Source organism: Rousettus aegyptiacus, unplaced genomic scaffold (genome assembly GCF_014176215.1).
Source record: "Rousettus aegyptiacus isolate mRouAeg1 unplaced genomic scaffold, mRouAeg1.p scaffold_m13_p_8, whole genome shotgun sequence".
NCBI classification, from domain to species: domain Eukaryota; kingdom Metazoa; phylum Chordata; class Mammalia; order Chiroptera; family Pteropodidae; genus Rousettus; species Rousettus aegyptiacus.
Genome location: NW_023416311.1, coordinates 41261362 through 41272235, shown reverse-complemented (window position 1 = coordinate 41272235; position 10874 = coordinate 41261362).

Genomic DNA, 10874 nt, shown 5'->3' with positions numbered 1-10874 from the left:
GAACATAGATATATACTGGTGGTAAAGAAAAAGGAGGAATAAAATGGCACTCAGATTCTGGCTTCAGCAATAGTGGTTTGAGGTGCTTATAGAGATGGGGAAAAGTGAAGGAGAAGCAGATTTCGACAATCGAGAGTTAAAATTTGGAAATGTAAAATCTTTCCAATAACAAAAGTGGAATAAACTGATATATAAGTGTTTCTAAAAAGAGGCTAGGACTAAAAACGGACACGTGGGAATAATGTCAAATAGATATTATTTGAGATTACTAAGAGAAGGAGAGAGCGTAATGGGGAAGAAGGGAAAGAAAGAACAGGGTAGAAGACAAGAATCCAGGATTTAACCTTGATAAACTCTTACCATTATGAAGACAGGGCAGAGATGGAAAGGTGGGCTAGCATAGCAGAAAAAGAGCGGCCAGTAAAGTCAGGGGGAAACTAGAAGAGAGTGGCTTAAACAAAATCAAGAGACAAGGAGTAAGTGATTTAAAACTATGTCTACAAAGTATTTTATAATCTTCCCTTTAGACAGAACTTAATTTCCTTACCCTTGAGTGTGGGCTAGACTAAGTGTTTCACTTCTAATGAGTAAAACAAAAGTGATGCTCTGAAACTTTGAGATCAAGCCCTAACATTTTCCCTATTTCAGACCACTCACTCCAAGGAAAGCCAGTAGCCACGTGTTGAGTACAGCCAGGTTGTCCTGTGGAAAGGCCTGCACAGCAAAACTCTGAGGCCTCCAGTCAACAGCCATGTGAGACAGCCATCTTGAAAGGGAATCCTCTAGCCTCAGTCAAGCCTTCAGGCAACTGCAGCCCTGGCCTCCTGAGAGACCCTAAACCGTAATTCCCCAACTAAGCTACTCCTAGATTCCTGGTTCTCTGACACTGTGTGACATAATAAATGTCTATTATTTTAAGCTACTATTTAAATTAGGGTAATTGCTTATGCAGCAGAAGTTAAAAATCACAAAGATACCATGGGAAGGAGTGGTAAATAATGTCGAATGTTGAAAAGAGTTCAACAAGGAGTAGTAGGGTGGATGCCAGATTAGATATGGGTCAATGCATGAATAAAAGATGAGAACACGGAAAAGTGAACATTTCTTTTGAGAACTTTGAATCAGTAGGGAAGCAGAGAAATTGGGCAGCAAGCTGGCAGAAGACTGAGAGGACAACTGAAGTTACAAAAGCTTTGAAGGTAAGAAGAAATGGGATCGAGAGCTAAAATCAATGGAATGACTTGTGAGGGAAGTAGAAAATCGCCTTCACTGAAACAGGAGAAAGGCCAAGAAGACAGGTACAAAGGTGGGAAACATTTTAGATCTTGTAACACTATTCTCTCAGTAATAATAAGGTGAGGTAAATCCACATCCACCATCCCCAATAGGTGGGCATCTGGCCTCTACCTGAGTACCTCACAAAGCCTCCAAGAGGGGAGAGCCTACCCAGGAAGCTACTCCTGAAACCAGACAGCATAAATCTCCACTCTGAAATTAGAGGAATACCTAAATCCTTCTGTTGATTCAGAGAATTAAATCTTCTTTTAAAAAATACCAAATAAAACTCTCCTTCCCTAGACATATCATTTGAGATAAGGTGGGGCTCGGGCTTTCATTTATATTTTGCACATATTAGAATATACATTTCACTTTCAGATTTTTTTTAAAAAATTACTTAGGACCTTTAAAAAGACCTTCAGTTATATCCAAGACACCATTTATTTGCTTTAGATAAAATTCTAATATAAATAGCTAATGATTGATTTACTAGACCTGCAATTTTATAGGTTATATTGTTTTGTTTTGTCTTAAATCAAATTCCCTTTTCAACCCCACTTTAGCTAAAACAATTGCTCAGCTGCAATTGGTCTTTGGTTGTTACACAAAGTAACCCCAGTTGCTATTTCTGGATAGTTGTTTTGGTCATTTCAATTACTATGAAGTATCATATGTAAGTTTAGAGCAGTCCCATCTTGTTGTCTACCATTACCAAGCCAGCTTGATCAAATTTCAAAATCATACATGATACTCAATCTGTAGGTTGGAACTTGTAGACCAAAAGCTGAAAGCAGCCCATTCCTGGGAGTCAAGTCCACAGACGTCGGACAGTGTTTTTTCTCAATTTTCAGAGACCTTGTTTACTTGTTGCCAATTTTTAAGCATTTTTCAAAAGGACTTAGCTTCCATATTACCTATGAGCCCTTACCTCCATTTAACTCCTGTTTCTGATTCAAGACTAGCAGGAAACATAATTTTGTATTGATGCCTTTTTCTAGGAGACACTCAGAAATATTGCCAAGAATTCCACAGCTGTTAAAGATCTTCTAGCTGGGTCACTAAATATGGTCTTTATCCATGAGAGTCCACGGTGAATTACATAAAATTTTAGGATCTTTCAAACTTGAAAGTTACATCAAAATACCTTCCTGGAGTTGGTCAGGTCTTAAATTTAGTGAAACATCACACACCGCTCTAATCCATCTCTATGACAAGCAGAGATCTAAATATCAGATCACTACAACTCAGAGTTTGATGCTCAGAGCAGCAGCAGCAGCAGCAGCAGCATCTGAGAACTTGTTAGAAATGCAAATTCTCTGGCCCTGCTCCAGACATACTGAATTAGAAACTCAGGAGGTGGAGCCAATCATCTGTGTCGTAACATGTCCCATCTCTGGTAGATCCTGATACTCGACATAATTCAAGAGCCACTGAATTAGATTTTTATACCAAATCAGTGGATCATCCTATCACAGAACCAAATGCTAAGAATTTGACTTGGGACATTTAGAAACCACCTCTCAGAGAACAGTTCTATAACCAACGTACGTGCCTATTGTTAACTTATTGTGAGTTGAGAGAACCGAATGACTTCCCCGTGGAGGTTTTCAACTTAAGGAAAGATAATATGGTATTCTGGCAAGGAGGTGAACAGTCACTGTAATAGTAGACATCTCACAAACCTCTCATTCCTGGGGAAGGATGCATAATGCTTCTTCTTCTGGAATGAGAGTTTTTAACAAACAGTGGTGGTTAGTGTAGCTAGTGTGAAATATAAAAAGCTGAAAAGAAAGGGTTCCAAAAACACCAGCACAGACTGCCAATTTTTGTTTTTGTTTTTGTTTATTCCCTTCTGAAGAGACTTGAGACACACTTGTGTTTTTTGACTCGAAGTTGATAGGAGCTGTGTCGAGGGGGAACATAGGGCCATTAAGGGGAAGGAATGAACCCTTTCTTAGGGTCTTCTGCATCACACCTGCAGCACACAGGCTGAACCTCAACAGTGACTCATAGCTCAAAGAGAGTCTCCTGCAGTTCCAGCCTTGACTGGTAAGAGATCCAGGCCCTGACCCACTAAATCTGATTCATTCTTTTACTTTAAAACCCACTGCTTTTACTCTCTACAATGTAAACTACTTCCAGAAAGTTGTTTTAATGGCATAATGAGGATGACAAATAGTAAGCAAACACAGCATAAAATATGGAGTTTCTTCTGTCAGAGTCAAACAGCAAAATGTCACCTGTGTTGACACACTTAGGCTCTTACAAAGAGTCAACAACTAGACAGAATAAAAAGGGAGTCCCTGGGAACGTACTAACTGCCTGAAACATTACGCTAGAACAGTCTGGCCAATTTTTACTTAACAAATGCTCAAATCGCTCATCCTCCGTGTTTGGAACGTTAAAAAGAAAAAGCCCACTGCATTTTCCCTTGATTTCCTTAGCCTTTCAAAGACTGCTTGGCCTGTTTATATCTGTGATCTTCGGCTATTTGTTAAGGTTAAGGTAGCACAAAGCATTTGTCCTCCTCCCATCAAATACATTTTTGTCCCCAGCCTTCATTCTTTTCTCCAACCTTATCCCCTGTTCTTGACTCAGCTTAAATCCTTGCCCTTAAATGCAATCCAAAATTATCTCACCCCTGAACGTGGAGTAACTGGTGTACCTGACACTCAGTCGTGTACTTATCTTATCACATCCTTTGTCTCATTGCTTTCCCTATAGTCTAGGGCAACATTTAGACACGACCTTCGAGAATACAAAACTATTTATTATATAACTTGCATCTCACTGCATTTGAACCTACCTAAAGAATTTTTATGTTTTCATTATGTGCACAAATTCCAAATATTGTGACGGAAAGAATTATTCATTTCATTCTAATCAGTCAATTTAATCATTTGTTTTTAATCAAGCTATCTGGATTAACTTTTTGCTTCAGTTCCATTTAACACTGGGCTAGGCACTGAAGATACAAAGGTGAATAAAAACAATATCTCCATATAAGCAGCTTACTGTCCACCAAACGAATTTGTCTAAAGCCAACTCTGCTACAAAAATGCAGGAGCACTTTACATAGCCAGAGAAGATAAATATCAGTGTATGGAAGCTCTCTATATAAAGTGTGTTGGGAAGCAAAGAGAGAAAAGAAGAGTAAGAATAAACCAAATAAAGTGAATGGTCTCTGATGAAAGTGGAGAAAAAACAGTGATTATGGATTGGTGCCAATTTCTCCTAGAACTTGGCCTAGTCAGAAGTTGAGCATCATCCTGTGAACTAAAATCGGAAATGGCTCTTCTTCCCTCTGAAAAATCAGTCCCCTGCTTTAGGGAACTCATGCTTGGATTACAGTGATAGTCTCTTAGCAGCTCCTCCTCTGCTTTCTATTTCTAGCTTAATATTGGTTCAAAATGCAGCTGCAACACTAATTTCTAGTCCATCACCAGGGCTGCTCATATGACTTTCATTTTCTAATAAGCATTATTCTGTTTTATGAAATGGGCTTTTGGTATTAATTTTTATATTCCAAGTCCTTCTATAATTGCCCTGAAAGCATTTAAATGATTCTAGATTCATTCAACTGGTGAGCACAAAAGTGAGGTCCAGATGTGCTTCCTGTGAAAGATTTGCATCTGAGGTTAGGTCTATATCCAGCTCTTCTTTGTTGCCTTTACCAAGTGGAACGTGACATCATCTTAAACTGGGTCAAGGGTATCCTGCTGCATTTTCAAATGTAATGTAATGAAATGACAGAGAGTGATGTCATTTCCATATAATCCCACCCACCCCCTGTGGTTATTATGCCCAGAATGAGACTGTAAAGCAGAATAGTCTAAATAAGTCAAGCAGGAAATAGAAAAAATATGGACTCAGAGGCAAGCCAATCTGGTTTTAGCCTGAGCTATTTGATTTGCTCATTTATTCATTAATATACTTACTCAATAATTATTGAGCACCTATATATGCCAGAAAATCAAATAGGTGCCAGGGATGCAATGGTAAGCAAGATCTACTACCTCCCTGCCTTTGTGGCATTCAGAGCAGGGCAGGACTGATGATCATTTCAGGAGAGAGCCTGGTGGGTGCTCCTGGTGGGAAGCAGGAAGACCTCTGAGAGCACAGGTCAGTACCTAATGTAACCCAAAGAGGGAGGCTTCCCAGCCAACATGCTGCTTGGGCTGAGCACACAATGAGGGGTAGGAGCTAGACAGCAATTAGGGATAAGAGAATATTCCAGGCATGAAGGGAGAAAGTACAGAGACTCCAAGGATGAGATTGCACAGGGGATAGAGAAATGCAAGAAATTCCATGCTGTTGAAAGAGTCTGGCAAAAAAATAAATTGGAAACAAGGCCTTAGTTGTTAATATGACTGGAAAAAATTAAGAGAATCATGGTCAACTTTTGAACAGAAGAGGAAAAGATAGAATCAGAGTTTTGTATTTAGAACGCTCAATCTCACAGGTTTGTAGAGGGAAAAAAAAAAAGTTAGAAGGAAAATGAGACTCAGAGGGAAAGAGGTAGACCAGGAAGCTGTTGCCATAATCGGTTAAGGACCCAAACTTGGGAGGGGAGAAATAAAGGAGAGAGTGTGCATGAGAGGGAGTTAGGAACCACAATCAGCAGAACCTGGAGACGAGTTGAAAGTGAGGGGTAAGAAAGAAGGAAAGAATAACTTCTAGGTTTCTGCACATGCAGCTGCGTCACTCCTGAAGGAGGGATTCCTGGAGCCTGTGCAGATTTTGGAAAGACAATGAGTTCAATTTCAGACGTGCTAAATTTGAGGTGCCAGTCACGTAGCCAATGTAGGGGACTAGTGGACACTGGGCTAACTTGTCTGGAGCTCAGAACAGAGATCTAGGCAGTACATGTGGACCTGAGAATCATGGTATATGGATGGTGAGTGAAGGCATGTAGCAGATGAAATTGCTCAGAGGTGTACAAAGAGAGAAAAGAAGAATGACCTGAGAAACATCAATACTTAAGGGGTGTCCAGAGGAAAATGAGCCCACAAAACAAGAGACCTAATGAAAGAGCTTCTGGAAAGGTATGAAGAGAAAAATCTTACTCCCATTAAAGTACAAATAACAATATGTACCCCACAGTGTTGTTGTGTGAACAATTAATGTATGCGTGTAAACCAAACATAATGTCCCTGATAGACCAGGTACATAATAGGTACACAATAAACAGTAGGTTTTGTTGTCATTGATGTTACTTATTATAATAGAAATAATGCATGAGTTTTCCCTAGGTGTTTAGGTATATGTCTGTTTTTCATGACAACTCATAACACAAACCAACTCTGAAAATTTGTAGTGTAGTTTATAATAGTCTGAGATGAAAGCCTTTAAGTGAAAAGTGCACATGTCTATACCAGATAAAATATCTGAAACAAATAAAACTGAAATTCTGATATAAAAATATATTGTTTAATAAATAAACTTATTCTTCTTTAACTGTATATGTTAAGTTCAAGAAAACGGCAAGGTGATCATACAAGGTTGAGAATAAAATTTGAAAAAATAAAAAATGTTAAAAATGTTATCCACTGGGAGGAATGGCTAGTAGTAGTAAAGCAATTATCTATAAAAAGGTGGCTCGGGGGTTTTGGAAGCACCTCATTGTATCTAAGACACAGGACACACAGAAACACTTAATAAACACTCACGAAATGAATGAGTGAATATGAGAGCTGGGCACACACAGCCAACTTTGGGATCTCATCACCTGAACTTCTTATAAACACCTCACTTTCAATCTATAAACTGGGCTTTACTATCTCTTCTCCAAAATTTGCTTTCTTTCTCACTTCCCTAAGCAGGTTAATGCCATTATCACCCAATTAGACAAAGACTCTGGGCTCTGCTCCCTTCCTCACCCCCAAATCACCATGTCCCATTGATGCAGCATTCTGATAGCACTCCATTCTCCATCTGAGGTCAGAGTGGTCCCTCTGAAACTCAAATGCCCCAACGTTACTCCCCTGCTTAATGCCTCCACTGGCTCCGCATTGCCTGCAGGAAAAATTACAAACTCTTTGACGGTATAAAACGTCCTCTGCAGTCTGATCCCAGATTGTCCCCACTGAACCTACCCATCCCCCAGTCCTACTGAAGTCCTTGAGTTTCCCTGCACCTCCATGCCATCTCACACAGCCCTGCCTATGTTCAGGGGTTTCCTTCCCACCTCGCTTTCCAGGACTTCACCTCAGACACACCTCTTCTCCGAGGGCTTCCTCATAACTACCTTTTGCATCACCGTAGTCAGAAATAACTCCTCCCTGTGCTGCACCCCTATCATATTATAACATCCTATCACAACACCAACAGAATTTTACTGCAATTACATGTCTCTTTCTTCTGGAGTATTAGCTCTGTAAAAGTAGAGCCACTTATTAGTTACTTTTGCATCTCCACATTTAGCAGAGAGCCTGGCATATGTGTGTGTATGTGTATATATATTAGGTGCTCAATAAATGTTTGTTTGCTTTTATATATTATTCATTATTTATGTATTGATGCTTAATATTTAACAAACAACAATGGGTTTTTATTTGATGCTCTAGTTCATTCAATAGTTCTTGTAAATGGAGTTTGGTTAGAGCACTTCTAGGGACCTGACACTGTTTTGTACATTGATAAAATCATGATTCTGGACTTCGAAACATGTAGAAATTCTTAGACTCATCCCTTGAGATATGATAAACATATCAAGATAAATTCATCCAGGGAGAACGATCTGGTTTCTGCAGATGCCTTCTCTAGTTCCACCTGAATAACAATAACCTACAATGTGCTTAGAGACATTTAAAGAAGTTCTATGGGACTATGTATAACAATACACCGGGGTTTCATAAAGAAAACTATAAAACTCTACAAAAGAAAACTTGAACTTCCTTAAAGCAAAACAGGCAAACATGTAAACTAGCAATTTATAAAATAAATAGAACGGTCCTCATAAACTTTCGAAGATTGCAATCTGACAAGGATTTAAAAGACTGATCTGTCTGATGTTGATCAGATGAAAAGAAACAAGCATTCTCGTGTACTGTTGGTAGGAATGTAAATTCGTGTAGCAATTTTGGAAGAAAAATGACAATATCCAAAAAAAAAGAGTAAATATTCACATCCTTTAACCTATCACTCTCATTTCTAGGAATGCATCCTGTAGAAACATGAACGTGAATGCATCAATACATAAATAATACATATTAAGCATCAGTACATAAATAATACAAAATACATGTACGTAGCACGTGTTCACAACAGCACTGATTAGGATAACAAAGAAATGGGAATAACCACATGACCACCATATGTTGCTAGTTAATTAACTTTTGGTGCATCTGTGAATAGAAATCTATATATCAATTAAAACAACCAAAATTAATATTTTCTAGGTTGGAAACATACCCAATATAGTTATGTAAAAAAAAAAATCATAGAATATTATTAAATGATTATTAAAGAATAATGTTATAAAATAATTTAACAAAATAATTATTTGTAAAAAATTTTAAGCTTCAGGGTAGTATTAGAGTACCACCTTCAAAATTATTTCCATAGTCTATGCCACTTGTGCTATTATTTACTTGTTTCTTAAAAATTAAGCAATATTTTTATATAAATGAATGTATTATCAGAAAAAGTTATAATTTCCATGAAATCTTGAGTTCAATATATATGTTTCTCTGATATGCCTGAAAAATCATGCAGAATATTAAAATATGTTCATTCCTACATGACCTAAAATTAGCTCCTGTGTGTTCCACTAGTATTTCACATACCACACTGTGGGAGCCCATGTGAAGACTGGCGCAAAAGACCAAATGTGGGGGCCCCCTCACCAAACTGATAACGATTCTCTTTGGGGATAGAGGTGGGGTTGTAACATAAGGAAGCTTCATTTTCTACATTACAGATGTCTGAGATATTTGGGTTTTTATAATAAACAAAGAATGCATTTGTACTCAGAAATTAATATGTATTTCAAGGTTTCTCTCTCTTGGATTATCTGTCAAAGAAACAAATGCCACACTAACTAGACTTAAGACAACGTGGAAGAACAGTAAATGAATCACCTTTTAAATGAGGCCCGTGCTGTGTTCTCTTTGCATGGTGATTGCTGCTGTCTAAATGTCAAAGGCAGGACTGATCTTGGAGCATGAGGGATGAGTCTGCGTGCGTGGACAGTTTGCCAGCCACAGCACCAGCACCCATTTCCATGCCAGGCCCGGAAGTCAGTGGGAACACAAACTCCTCTCATGAAGGGCAAGGATCTGCTCCCCATTACTAGACTGCATTTGAAAAGAATAAATGTATTTACTGCTGCCCTGGAAAATCATACTCTCCAGTGCTCAGAATGGTAAATCAAAGCCAACGCCAGTTTAGAGAGGCTCAAAGGAGAATAGATGGCTTGGTGGACTAAGTCTGTGCAGTGCCCTACACTGTAACCCCTTGCCCTACACTGTGACCCTGCACAGAGGTCAAGAGCTTCTCCTTCTCAGCTAATGCAACTGTCTCCCCTCTCTACACAGACTCTGCTGGATCTCTAACCTGAAATGTATCTCTAGCCTGAAGTACTATATTAGACACCAGTGACTAGGACAAGGAGGGGCATATGTCAGTTCATCTTACTCTACCTACTGCTTCTAATACTCTTATCCTAAGGTATAAGTCTCAAACTATTGTTATTATGCAAAAGCAATTGTAAAGTTTCCACTGAATGTGAATGCAGCTGTAAAACAAATAACTTGAATTTCTTGCCACTTCAATTAAACTTTCCCTTATGTTAGACAGCTGGGAACCCACAAGTTTACCTGTAAAATACTAGTAAATGGCCAAAGAAGAATGCATGATAATGCCAAGCACAGAGTTAAAACATCTAGACAAAAATGACAATTCCAATCACAACAAAGATGTTAAAATAAATGTTAATAACTGTTAAGTAAAAGGCAGAGAAGGGAGGCAGGAAAATCAGAGAGAGAGAGAGAGAGAGGGAGGGCGGGGCGGGGGAGGGGAGAGAAGGAGAGGGAGAGAATAGTGCAGCTATTCTACAAAATTCACGTCTGTGTAACAATTTTAAAATATCTAAATCTTGAAATATGTGATAAGGATATGGTGTTTTTCTAAGTACAATTTCTATGAAAATAAATAAATAAGAAAGCAAATGACTAAAATAAGAGACAGAGGTTTTTTTTATATATATATACTGCTGTCATCATGCAAAATTACTCTCTAGGTAACCTGACACTGTCATCTTTAAAAGTGGAGTTAAGACAAAACTGAATCTTCTTCAAACATTAAATAGAATCTTGACTGCTCCCTGAGCACAAGAAGGCGGCCTCCAGCTTCCAGCCTGACCCACAGTAAGGTGTTTTATAAATGTTTGAACAATGAATGGTCATTTATAAAACACCTTACTGTGGGTCAGGCTAAGATCTGGGGATTCTGAACTGAATGATGTCAAGAAGTATAGAGTCCAAATGTAGGAAACAGATCAGCATATAAATAATTATGATGCATCAAAATGGGTGATATAAAAATATATGTAATGATTTTACATTCACAAGACACCAGGATGTACTAAGCATCAT